The 14,517-nt window shown below is 36.5% G+C and overlaps 1 long non-coding RNA gene and 1 pseudogene across 1 annotated transcript in view; both read left to right on the plus strand.

Annotated features, from left to right (window-relative positions):
- The window catches only part of LOC135197952 (uncharacterized), a 367,912-nt gene extending 367,182 nt beyond the window's left edge, over positions 1–730 (plus strand). The window contains exon 4 of the long non-coding RNA XR_010310700.1: positions 582–730. This is a non-coding gene — a long non-coding RNA (uncharacterized LOC135197952). The remainder of the gene's footprint in view (positions 1–581) is intronic.
- Positions 731–1,636: 906 nt separating this feature from the next.
- LOC135197461 (uncharacterized) lies at positions 1,637–13,615 on the plus strand (annotated as a pseudogene).
- The last annotated feature ends 902 nt before the right edge of the window (positions 13,616–14,517 follow it).

The raw sequence follows: 14,517 nt of genomic DNA on the forward strand, positions 1-14,517 counted from the left end.
GTCCTTCAGTCACCTTCTATTTTTTACTCTGGTAGGTTGTCTCTCCAACCTAGTGTTGTTGTACAATAATTTTTACATTTTAAATGTTTTTTAGTGTTCAATTTTAAATTTTAAATATATACCGTGTTTTATCAGTGACGAGTATTAATGTTTGTATTTTTATCAATTCCCAGCCTTGAAAATGCATCGAAGTGATGTGAAACGTCGGCAATAAATTATGTACTACGCTGAGACATGCCTTTACCTCTCCACCAATTGTGAATATATATATATATATATATATATATATATATATATATATATATATATATATTTATATATATATATGAATAGTAAAAATGTTTCTGTTACAACAGAATTCCATCTGATAAAGGATCCATAAAAACTGAAAAATATCGAAAGTAAGTCCTATATCTCAGAAACTGCTGTCTCCCTCTTCAGAAAAGACGGCATTTATACCAAGAGATCCATGCACAGGTAAGCCATTTTACTAGGTCAAACCCCCTGGTAATTTACATATATATATTCCACAGCTTTGTAGAGTCATAACCCTCAAGACTTCCTCGTTGTTTCTGTTGCAGGTCAGTCGAGAAAACCAAAGGCCCTTCAGCATGTACAGCAGCGGAAGCAGCAGCAACAGCAGCAGCAGCAAGAACGACTCGAACAACAACATGAACAGCCCGAAGTACCTGGTCAAGCCCCCAGCCAGCGTCCGTCAACAGCAGCCCCTACGACCACCAGCTTACTGGAGAGGCTCCCTCCCCCGACACATCACGACGGGAGCATGTCGTCTTCAGTCAACAAGTATGGAGAAAAAAATCCATTTCCCGCTTACTTGGAGAGTAAACCTACTAACTACTTTGTTGTTCTTCTTCTTCTTCGTCTTGTTGGTGGGGGGGGGGGGGGGGGGATGAGGAGGCGATTATGAATGGTCTATGGAAGAGCCTAAAAAGGTCGGAAAAAGGTGTTTTGCGTTGAGTTAAAGATATAGGAATTCTAAGATAGGATATTTATGATTTAGTTTTAGAGTGAAAATGTAAAAAAAAGAATAACTAATTACATGTTAAAACAGTAGAGAAAAATGATTTCTGATAAAATATAGCGTATATATTTTAATTTTCGTTGCTGAAACAACGCTCTATTTGACTATAGATTTTAGCACGTTTTAATTTACGTTAAAGTTAGGAATATAATGTTGCAACTTATGCTTGAGGGAAAATCTTGCATACGTCCCGAGCAGGCTGGAGGTCGCATCACGCCTTGTTTTTCTTCTCTTTTATTATTATTTTCTGACTTCTCTCTTGATACCTCTTTATTGATGCTTGTTCACGCCGATTGTCAGAGCAAAGCTTTTAATCATCCTCAAAAGAAAGAAGACTAAGACACTAGTGCTAAGTTTATTTTAATAATTAACAGACATATTGCCCTAAGGTATGAAAACCAATCGAAATCTTCAAGTCAATAAGAGTTAAATTACTTGAAGTCAAGTCCAGTCTAGCATTTATAATGATAAACTAATTTTACCTGAAGTTTTTATCATCTGTTTATCACATTATGTCTTCTAATGTTGTATATCTTTATATTTTTCCTAAAGAGGCGTATTTCACTATTTTCACTGTCGTAACAAAATCGCTATATGGCTCAGCAATCAACAGTTGTATTTACGGTAATTTATCCTGGAGATATCTTAATGAAATGTTATTTAGTCTACAAGACCCTTGGGATTTTCATTTTAATGTAATTTCACGCTGGATGAATTTTTTGTTTATTTTATTTTTCCCAGCGTTTCTATAAATAGCGCGTAGGGAAAAGCTAAAGTGATTTTTTCTGTTGCACTTGTTACTCTCGAACAGTGTTTTTGCAATGATCCTTCCCACCTCGAGCATGCTTTTACTTGTGACGAAAGGAAAAAATTATTTATTATTTACCACGCAGGTTTCAGATTACGTAGAAGCGTTTCCTGTACGGTATCAATTTAGGCTTTTTATCAGCTATATTTTATTTTGATATTTTTTCCCACTTATGCCTTTATTATACATGTATATATATATATATATATATATATATATATATATATATATATATATATATATATATATATATATAATATATATATACGTATTCTCCAGAACGAAGGTGTGTGGTCGATCGCTGTTACTTCTTCAGCCCGCCAGTAGAGGAGGTTTGACCAAGCCTGTCTTCACCACGAGGGAAAACTGACGCCCCTTCTGGACTCTCCCCCGGTGAGACGCCAAAGACTTATTGTTTATTATTATCAACTATTTTAGGCACTTCCAAAAAAAAAAAAAAAAAAAGTTTTGTATGGCGCATGTCAATTTCTAAGCACTCGAGCGATTTAAGAAATACCCAGTTGGTTGCAATAGTTTACATCTGGAAAGCTATGATTTTTTCATATATCTTTTTGAAGTTTTTGCCTTTACTGTTGTGATATGGTACTCCATGTGCATTACTTGAAGTACCAATTACCTTCTCATGCCAATAATGCGATTTCATGAATGATCTACTGTTACTGTCATTGTTTGGCGTAATACTTTTAGCAGAACTGGTTTGATGGTAAAATTTAATTCGGTATTAACTGTTCCTTGGTTCTGTTAGCGACCGGACATACTCTTTCAGGAGATCATATTTCATGATTAATGTGGCTGGAAACGCAGAATGACCAGCGGCAATTCTTAACCAACAAAAGGAAAGAGAACGACTTTTCAGGAAGATTGTGCTTCCTCCAAATACAATTGATTTCTCCTAATATTTGAAGGCATTCCTACAGCCACAGAATTGGCATAAGTGACATAGGGGAATCTAAATACAAATACATACTAATACTAAAACTTACACATGTTCACACAGATGCATACATTTTGAAATGATTTATTGATTAGGAATGTGAAGGGGGCATCAAACATAGGCGCAATATTTACTACTACTCCATCCACGAAATTGAATGATGCTGACGGGGAAACTTAACATGGGTAGCCTTTTGAGGTGTGGCTGTGCATTTTGTATTTTTAAGGGAGCGTTAATAATAGTAAAAATATTACTTAATCAGGTAGTCTGCGTATAGTGAAGTACTCGTTTTACTTTCACAACACATTCAACAATTGAATGCAGACGCTTGATGTACTCGATACAAGAGCGATTCAGTTGCAAGATTACCTAAATATTTCCGACGTGACAGGTACACAAGAATTTTGTATCGTTGTTAGAAAGGGGAAAATATTCAATAAGCAGAAGTGTCTCGCTGTCGAACTTCTCTGTTCCAGAGGTCCTTTATTCCTCACACCATTGGACTGTGGAACAGTCTCCCTGAGGATGTCGTGCAATTAGAACTTCAGAAGTTCAAGCGAAGATCCAATCAATTACTACCTAATGCTATTCGCCTTTTGTTTTGATACATTTTAATAAGTGTGATCTCTTCTTTCTGTATAAACCTTTTCCTCCTGTTACTTCCTAATGAGTGCCATATTCCTTGGAAGCTTAAATTTCAAGTCAGTGGCCCCTTTGGTGAGATAGTTCCATATGAAACAGGGTTCAATCTTCTGAATGAAAATGATAATCATTCTCTCCTGACAGGACGACGACGAAGACGTTGACGACACAGGTTCTCCGATGCGCCGAAGTGGCGGTGCATCGGCAGGCGCCCGCCGAGGGGCTCGCCGGCGAGAAGAGCTGAGTCCGGGGGCAGTTTGCACCATCAAGCGAGTCCACCTGGGCGACCCCGCTTGCGACCTCGGCGTGAGCGTGTGGCGAGGGCGTGGCCCTCAGCGAGGTCTGCAGGCTCCCCAGAGGCCTCCGTCAGCCATCGGTCCTGCTCTGTTGGTCGAAGCGCCGGAAAAAGGGTGAGGACTTTTTTTTCAAACGTTCATTAAATTGTGTGAATATTCTGAGCCCCTGCTTCCCTGTTTGAATGGGATTACCTTTCTATTTCTTTATTTATTTTCTCTCGTGAAAACTATACTTTCTTGAATGGTTTAAGTCTGTAACTTTCTTACTTTGCTGGTTGCATATGTTATATTTCAAGTAGGGTGTTTAATTCTGAATATACGTATAAATTGTAAGAAATGAAAATATGGAACCCAGCCATCGACCAGCTATTTATTATGAAGCTTCATATGCAGTGCTAACTGTAACTAAATGAACGCTACACGCGTGGAAAATTCATACATTATTACTATACAAGATGCTTCTTTATATTGATTTTAATCTTATATCGGTATATTAACGTTCTTATGGCAGTAGCATAACGTGACTTGACTCGTTGTATTTCAAAAGTAACTTTCCCACTGTCAAGTTAACTTTAAAGGACCCTTTATATACTAAATTAACAGATTTTCAATTTATATGTTAGCTGCAAATGTGTCAGTAGCATATAAAGGATTATTCACGATTGCCTGTAGAACCAGTGTTCATTGAATACATAGATCTGAATCGCCCTCAAGGCCTACAAATCTCATTTGGATGCATAGGTTCATCTCGTTACTGATTGATATCCAGCGGTTAGGGTCAACAATTGAGTATGCGGCTGTATGTTGGTATCATGCCGTGTGACTCATGATATGCGTATTCTTGTGGACAGAGGAGGAAGCGGTTGGTTAATAGAATATCGTTTTTTACTACAATTTTTAGGTGAATTTATGTCTAATATTGTCATTCTTGATATCTGGGCGATGAATTGCATACATCCATGCATAGTGTTACAGGTAGTGAGAACACTGTTTTTCTGTAGTTGTAATGGGGCTATCAACTAGTTAACTTACATTTGTTTACAAATTGTTGAGGGAGAGAACCCCCTTATATGGGCGGTTTGGTTTGACATTCTGAAGTTATGGTAAATAAAATATAACGAAGCTCGTGTTTCTCACAATCTCTTAACATTTACAGAACGTGATGACAACATTGACCATATTAAAACATTTTTTTGCAAATGCATCAGAATCTCCAACACTTATAATGTTCCAGTATTTTCAAACACACATTCAGCCTCCAACTTCAATACCCAATTTCGTTATTCCTGTGTCGTCAATCAACCTTATTTTTACGAGAGTCCTTGACACAGTCGCATTTTTCAGAAGACCAACGTTTTCGTTTGTTTTTAAGTTGCGTTACCTTGAACAAAGCGTATCAAAAGCCGTGAGGTCAAGGGTTCGGGCGGCCCCACATTTCCAACCCCTTCCCCCCTCGCCCTCTTCGCCCTTCAAAAAGTCGTCTTTTGCCTCCTCCAGACCTTGTGTAAATACAGGTATATTCGGGGCTTTAATTAAATGGAAGCAGTTTTTTATTCAGAACATATACGCCAGAGACACGAGGGAATCTCGGCTACATTAGCCTCCGTTGAAAAATTTCGATTTAATGGTACTCAGTTTTTCATTTTGATTATAATAAAGTTCGTTTTGCTTACGCAGAGATATACCCCTTGTATATTGCACAGGCCGTGACAAGATAATGAAAGTATTCTTCAAACTGTTTCACTTTTTAGATATTTCAGCAAAAAAATAATATATATTCAGTAATAAAGGATTTTGTAAAACAACCATGATGAATATAACGGACTGTTTCGGCAACCATATCTTTGATGACCAGACCAAACTAGTCAGTATACTTCTTATTTGCTAGAGTAGCCTTTATTTTAACTTTTCTCACTTCTCTTCTCGAGTTTCTTTTTCATAAAAGTCAAATAGTTACTTCGGCCAAAGGTTTTATTTCTAGTATAAATACAACTGGATTTAGAGGGCATTACTTTTACATTTTTGTAATCATTTACTGAGGTACCAATAGTATAATAGTAGTTACCGTGAAAGTAAGTAATGTTAGTTTATAGAAAAACTTATACACACCAGGAAAAAAAAAAAAAGAGGTAACTGGTTTTTCATAATGTTTAATGAGCTTCGATACAGTACTCTCTCATTAAGTTTACCTTGCTTAAGGGAATTTTGCATGTATTATTGGACAACGGTTTCATTTCTTCCCGTATTTATTGACGGCACACGCTCGCAGTCTTATAAAGGTGCGTATACACATGCGAACAGAACTTTGTATTGTAACCGATTCTTGTAACAAAAACGTAAGTGTGGACGGTTCCTCGAACCCGACCCCCGAACCCGCGAGGTTCGAGGCTCCGTTCGCCCTCCGTCCCGGCATTTGTCGGTTTTTGGGCCCCGAATCAAAGGAAGGTTTCTTTACACGTTACGCAATGTGTGGACGGGACCTCTATTGCACGCGTATCAACAGAGGCTACTGAACTTGTTAACACCGACTGTGAACAAGGCCGTCCATAGTAGAGTCCCTTGTTTTGGTCAGTCGATAGTATAAAGTCTACCATGGCTGATTGGAGTGAGGAAGGGGTCCTTCAATTTATTAGTTATTACGAAGAAAAGCCTTTACTGTGGCCAGTAACTTCTTGGAATCTCATGTCAGCGAGTAATTCCCGACCACTGTATTCTACCTTTCTAGTATATAACCTTGATTGCCACCATCTTCTTTTATTTCGCTTCATCTTCGTTAAATAATGTGTATAAATATACGGGGCAGCTGCTACTTTCATGGTGGCCATCGTCGGTAAACAACCCGGGCAGACTGATGATCGCAGTGGACTGCAATGAAGTTACGTGCTTAACGTGGTTACGGTTCGCCCTCAACATTTTGACACCTTGTAACCGTATATGCGTAACTCATTTACACATACAATGTTCGGCTCCCATGTGTGTACCCACATCACCAAAACTGACGATTTTAAAGAGATTAGTTATTTTTGCCTTTAAACTGTAGATAAAAGCAGTTAGGCGCGACTTCCTTTCAGTATTTATCCATTATTGAGTGTACGAGACACTTGATGTGAGCGTGGTGCTATTTGTCTTTAGAATTTAGAGGTAGCAGTATAGTGCTAAAGCAAACGAAGGTTTGGTCACGTGACTTGTGTAAATGACAGGCAAAGGCATTATATCGATAAAGAAAGACTGTCTTATCGTTCTTATTATCTAAACAACGCCTCCACACAGTCTATTTTTACTTCCACGGAGCAGATGTTCCTCACAAATTCCGCTCCACGACCATTGCTTACAACTAGAGTAAAAACTTATCGATTTCAAAGATTTTGAAGAGTATTGTGTGGTTTGCAAGCAAGCCCAGTGCGTGTGCCGGATAATTGGATATCATAAAATTTGCAGAAGCTTGACTTCACTCATGGTCAGACACTATTGTGATTTTATGGACTTAAGGCGCCTAACTGTTGTTATTAGATTTTGCAAACAAGATTTGCTTGTTTATCGGAATACCCTCGTAGGGCCGTGGTGCCGTCAGGACACATCAATCGATGCACAGTAGGCATTACTTAAGGTTCTTTGTAGCGTCTCTTCGGCCCCCTGGCTGCAGGCCCCTTTCACTCGTTTTTATTGAACCTCCGTCCATAGTAATTTACTTCCTTTCTTACCCTCTAGCCTCTCCTATTAATTGGGAGATTTTCCTCCTGTTACGCCTGAAATAACTGTGTGTTCTGTTCGCAATTTCCTCCTCAGCGCCTTTGGTCGAAATTCTATATTCCATTCCATTTATCGGAATATTTATTTTCTTCATTGAAACGGATTCCTGAAAGTTTTACACCAGTTTTGCTTTAAATCCTTCTAGGCTTAAATTATACTTTTCATGTTCATGTGGATTGAAAGTTCTTTGTCAGAAAAAGTTCTGAGCGTTGATACTCAACTCAGCCTCAGAAACTGAACACTTGGGGCTCAGGTGAGAGAGGTCATGGTGAGGAAAGTTCTCAGCGTCGTGAACATTGGAAGTCATGTTTGAAATTAGCCACATAGCCTTGTGTATACCATAAGGTATAGTTCTGTCAAACATTTCGAATCTTTTATGCGGAGTTCTAATAAATACTATGGAAGGTGTCAAACTGGTTTATTTTTGCTTTTTTTCAAAAACTGGGCTTTAATGTGTTCAGCTTAATCAAATGGATAGATATTCTACAGCAATAATTGTAAATGTAGTTTCCAAATTTGTGAGTAAGGCTCTGTAGCAAATAAAAATACATGTTGTGTTGTATAGTAGGACAGATTCCTCTCTCTCTCTCTCTCTCTCTCTCTCTCTCTCTCTCTCTCTCTCTCTCTCTCTCTCTCTCTCTCTCTCGGTGGCGGTGGTAGCAAGCAGCTACTCCCAATTTTCGATTATCCTCGACCCACCCACATCAATATCTCCAGGGGAAAAGATGAAGGTCTTTGTGGGATCTAACGAGAAAAGTGAGCCTTCATTTTTTGAAGGTCAATTCTGAACCTTCCTCAGTCTTGTAGCCATGTGTAACTTACCCTCTCACCAAAGAATCTTTATTTGAAGTTATTTAATGGTAAGATAGGGAAAGTCTGCTCTCTCTCTCTCTCTCTCTCTCTCTCTCTCTCTCTCTCTCTCTCTCTCTCTCTCTCGTCAATTCGTGTGCATGCATATTGATTCAATCTCTTTCTAGAATAGAAACCAGTGAAGAGTATCAGAATCTGCGTAATAATACTACATTTACATAAGTGTGGAAGGTTCCGTTATGGAAAACAAAGACCTTTTGGATAAGTAGATCGGCTGTGACTGCAGGATCAGGTTTCACCATGATGGAAAATATGGACGAGAAAAGATTAAAAGATGCCGCTCATTCAATATTGCGAAGCGTCGTACGTAGTTTTCATGTGCGTGATTTTGTGAACAAGGACTTTTTCACAGTTAGGATAGGACCAATTTCCCATTAATCTGCTCAAACTGATTTTTCTATGATTTCATAATTATTTGGAGTTTTCTGGTTTTCCATATCGTAACGTTTTGTTTTCTGAACAGAATCGTCTTACACTTGTATAAATGCCTTCATCCTAGATCCCAACTTCATATATAGCTTGAAAGATGCAACTGAACAACGGAGTTTTAATTTAGGTAAAGAGTCTCCTCAGTGTATCCTTCATACTGTATCATGAAAAATGTGGATGCTTGATCGTAATCCCCGAATACTATTTTTGCCTCTTTTGATTTTGGTTATCTTATTATGAACATCCCAACGCCTCAAAACAAGTAACATTCTATATCGTTACTTATTCATTCTATATGCCATCTCCATAACTCAGTAAACATGTAAAAATAAAATGTATCCTTCGTTTTATTGATTCTGACGAATATTTTTCGTGACTTTTGCATACATTCTTTTCTGTGAGATTTTCAAACAGCTATACCGTTTCCTTGACTTAAAAGTAATAATGATAAATGATGGTGGTCACATTCATTCTTCTGTACGAGGTTTCAGAAGACAGATGCGTATTTAGGTTGTCATTTGGCTATTAATCGGTGAATGGATATCTTTAAACAAAACCAAAATTGACTTTCCATAGCTTGAGTTGTTTATGGCAATATCCTTGTGGGAGGTATTTGATTTGATTATGTATAAAATCAGTCGTTCGTAATTGTTTACTCATAGGTCCTCTGAATTAGATAACTAAACAAAATGACCATGCAGTCCGTAGACGTAAATGCAACTGGAAAAAAATTAATGCCTCAGAAAGATGATTAGAGGTGTATCTTTTTTCATGAAAGCAAGAGTATCCAAGACTCCAGAGAGTTACGTAACCTTCACCTCTTGCAACTAAAATATTATTTTGCGAGACGCTCAGCCTCCGCTTTTATATTGATCGCCTTTGATTTCCTCCATTTTCTCGTGCAAATCCTCCTGGGATGAATGCAGATGAGTTGCTTAACGAAGCCTTATTCAAAAATCTTGTTTACGTGAAGTTTGGTCCAGATTTGCATTTTGCTGTGCCGAGTTGGAAGTTTGCGATTACTTGTATCTGTAGGAAGATACACCAAAATTAAGGATGTTCAGTTTTTCTTGGCGGGTTTTTGGGATTACATATATTGTCTTCGTCCCCAGTCGTAACCAAGGGCAAAGAACCTATAGTAAACTTTGGCGCAGCTAAGTGAGAATATGTAACTCAGAAAACTTTCAAGAGGGTTCAGCATGGCCAATGACCATTTAGTTGGAACTGTTGAAAAAGATTCGGGTGAGTTTTTCTTCTCTCTCTCGCTCTCTCTCGTCTCTTCTCATCGCCTCTCTCTCTCTCTAATATATATATATATATCTATATATATATATATATATATATATATATATAGCTCTCTCTCTCTCTCTCCTCTCTCTCTCTCTCTCTCTCTCTATATAGATATATATATATATATATATATATATATTTATATATATATATATATATATATATAGATATATATATATATATATATATATATATATATATATATATATTATATATATATATATATATATATATATATATATATACATATATATATATATCTATATATATAATATATATTATATATATATATATATATATATATATGTGTGTGTGTGTGTGTGTGTGTGTGGTGTGTGTGTGTGTGTGTGTTACAGTCAATATCTAAATCCAAACAATTTGAAAATTGACTGATTTTTTCAGGCAGTTTTTGTGAATTGCCTGGTTCACCCAGTCAGTTTATAAACATCAGCTAAAAATCGCAGACAATTTACAGTGACTAAAATTTTGATAGATTTTCTTGGCATATTGACTGAAATGATCTGCTACGGGTCACAAATCCTATTAGAAATCTATCAAAATTTTAGTCACTTTGTAAAATTGTCTGCGATTTTTAGCTGATTTATAAACTGACTGGGTGAACCAGGCAATTCACAAACTGCCTGAAAAAATCAGTCGCTTTTCAAATTGTTTGGATTTAGATATATATATATATATATATATATATATATATATATATATATATAGTATATATATATATATATATATATATATATATATAATATATGATTTCAAGGTATCGTCTTACATACATGCTTTATGAACCAAATGTGTAAAAAAAATATTCAGAAAATACTTTGGAAGTATAGCCGTTTAAAACTGAATGCTATACAAATATAAATAATAGCATTTATATTTGAGAAATAATAAATTGACATAACTTTACTCTTTTCGACTCTGCATGGTTATTTTTCCTTCCTTGTAGTCTTAAATAGATTTTTAATTACCCTACTTATTTCTGACATACCCCACTAGCAGATGCTTTCTATTGCAGGAGTGGCGATGGCATGGCAGTTGCGGCTGGGTACACCGGTGAGGTCATGTACTTGCTACCCCATACTGCCCCGGGTAAGAGCTGACCTAGAACCGAGAGCCACGGAGATATTAGTGCAGGTTATTTTTAGCTTTTTCTTCATCCATCTGTTTTGGCATTTTTGCTTGCATGTGTTTAGCTTTTCAGTTGTCTCTTAATGTGTATCCCTGTGTCTAGCAGTAAGCTCTTGTAGATCTGAAAATTACTAGAATGACTGTATCAGTATTATTTTACTTTGTTATTTTTCTTTGCTATGGTAACATGTACTACGTAGCAGTGATGCCAACCCCTCTAACCCTAAGCCCCCTACAGGGGACGAGAAATTACCCTACATAACTGAAAATGACCCAACATTCTGCGGTTATGATAATAAATAAGTCTTTAGATTATGTTTATATGAAATATCATGAATACTAATAAGCATATTGATCTAAACCTACCTTGTTACAATTACCTTACACTTGATTTTGCCCAGATTACCCTACGCGTAGGGCAATTACCCTACAGTTGGCAACACTGCTATGTAGTACAGTTCTACACAGTTTTGCAAGTTACTGTATGTGTACGATGGCTAGCAAAGATGAGACAAATTACTTTCGAGAGTCAGTTTTTCCATTAATAAATGTATTTTGACGATACAGTGAGTCACTATATGTTGGGAACTCATAGAACTTTAGTGAAAACTCTCTTTGGCGAAAGTTGATATACCGATTTGAAAATGTATAAGCAACTAGGTTTAATTTGCTGCGCTGATAGGTATGGTATTAATCAGAAATTACACGAGAAAATTCTGTATTGATAAAAAATTTATCAATTCCATATTAGAATCTAGAAAAAATTATGTTCATAAGTCCAAATATCCATTGTCTCCTACACAACATAAAAGTACTGGGATGAACTTGACCCACATTTAACCCGTATTTGGAAAACCTTAAAACTAATTTCTTCCCAATTGGTTGGTATGTGTCAAGAGGGCCAAACCAGATGAGTTATTGTTTTTACCTCACCCCACTTTGAGCCACCTTTGGGGTAGGAGTGGTGCTGGCATAGACCGCATTAATCTAAACCAGCCAATCAGTATGTGAGTGAGGGTGGAATAATCAAGATATAGTGTATAGATGTGGGTCTTCTATTAGCAGATTTTTTTCTCCGAAAAAAATATCTCTAGTTTGAGATCTTTTTAAAACAAATAATTAGTATCTATTAAGATTTATTATCATCGTTTTGACATTTTCCCGTTGTTTGGTATGGTTGTTTGTAGTGCTTAAGGCATTTGCGTTGAAATTTGATGATATAGCCAAAGATTACTGAATCAGTGACCAACGAAAAATTTTTTCATTTATCTGATGATAAAAATCTTTTTAAAGGTATTTTTTTTTTTTTTCCTGAAAGACATGTCTGAATTTCCAACTGGGACTTCTGTACAGAAGCCGTTGTAAATCTAAATTTCACGAACTCTCGTCAGTGGTAGTATTGTGAAAACTACCTACCGTTGTCAGAGGTAAGCAATGCTTTTGGAAAGTTTGTCAGATTTCTCCCAAGGCATCTGTGCATAGAATACGTAGCCGTTCTGTATTTGTGAAAACCTTTCCTCTCCTACAGGATGCGGTCTTGACATGCGTTTGCGAAAGCGTCGTGTGGTTCACAGTCAAGAGCTTCACCCGACGAAAAGTCATAACAAACTCGAGGCAGCTCTCCAATCAGAAGATCAACATCGGGAAGCTCAACTTGAGGTCTTCGGAACCAAAGAAATTCTCTTGATAACATCTTGATGCACAATACATTTTTTTTCCTTTTGGCTTATGAAGTTCAAATGATTTTAAGAACAAATCAATGGTTGTTGGCTTTTCTAGTGTTTTACTGTAGTTGTTGCAGTATAGTTTTACACACACAAAGCTGTAATAATGGAATTTTTTTTTTTTACTATGAAAGAAAGTTGAACTTTGTATAATGTGAAACTTATATACTTGAATCCTGCAAGTGCATTAACATGTATTGTATAAGAACTACAAAAGCACTACGACGTAGTATGTCTTATAAAAATAAAACTACTGCCTTATAACAAGTCATACCTTTGTTATCCAATGTACTCTCTGCCTCCAGTGTTGTAACTGATGATATTATGTCAATTTCCTGTGAGTTTGGGTATGTCTAAAGTATGGCGTAAAGTTGAACACTTACTGATATACTAAAATCATATAGGGTTATTATAGAGTAATATGCTTTATTATTATTATTTTTCTGGTGATAGTTTTTAATTGGAAATCTGTTTCCTAACTGCTCCTAGACATGAAATCCAAGTAAGCATGTAGAAAGCTCAGGTTCGTGCATTAGGTATGAAATAATACATTTCAGAGTAACGTGAGAGCAAAGACCGCCTTATTCTCCAAACTTCCATTAATTTGCTTGTCCTGAATGATCTTATAATGTTGAAGTGTTTGTTATAAATAAAGGTTTTGGACCGTTTCGTTACTTCTTTCTTTACCTCCAGATCAGTTAGCATCGAAGTACAGCTGGAATGATTTTTGATCTCAGATATGTAGAGCAGATCTAAACTGTTACCCCAAAATAAGTAGATGATACTGAAGCGTATATATGTGGGTAGTAGGGTCTTTGTTACCCGCATTAATGTTTTTCAAGTTATAAGGTACTACATAAATGTTAAAAGTTAATGAGATTTTAAAGCTCCCATTGATTTTCATTGTGATGTTGACAATTGACTAGCCCTTACGGTATGGAAAATTTTAGTTTTCAATTTCAGTTCATCTGAATCACAGAAAGAAGTAAGTGGATCTACCATATAAGTGTAGGACCTCGTTCATTTGGGCTACTTTGAATTTAAAACTTTTTCAAATCTATTTACATGTTTTGAATTTCATTCCAAAGGCCGTTAAATGCATTTTCAGTATAAATTTCATTTCAAATGACCCTTAAATGCATTTTCAATATAAATTTACCTCCTCATGAGCTTATACACATTCATAAGGAAACCAATTCCATTTTATGATAGCTCTAAAAATTACCAGAGAAAATAAATCAGTGAGTGATGTCATTGAACAGACAGTGAACCAGCATTCGCTACATGATCCTTGGATTTTCCACTGAGCCACAATGGAGACACTTTTGAGAAACCCTAACCATTTCATCAAGGTCGATTGAATGTGGAGAAGTGTGTTACGGAATGCAACTGCGTGGGACTTGCAAGACATTATGTGAAGGTATTTTTCTTATATTTGCAAAAATTATCTTAAACAGCTCTTTAGGTTTCTGATTCTAGTTATGGAATGTCAATGTGCCCAATCTGTTGAAATGTGGTACTACAGTATTTTCGGTCGTCTAGGTCAAAGGTCTAGGTGGCATTAA

Source organism: Macrobrachium nipponense, chromosome 21 (assembly GCF_015104395.2).
Source record: "Macrobrachium nipponense isolate FS-2020 chromosome 21, ASM1510439v2, whole genome shotgun sequence".
NCBI classification, from domain to species: Eukaryota; Metazoa; Arthropoda; class Malacostraca; order Decapoda; family Palaemonidae; genus Macrobrachium; species Macrobrachium nipponense.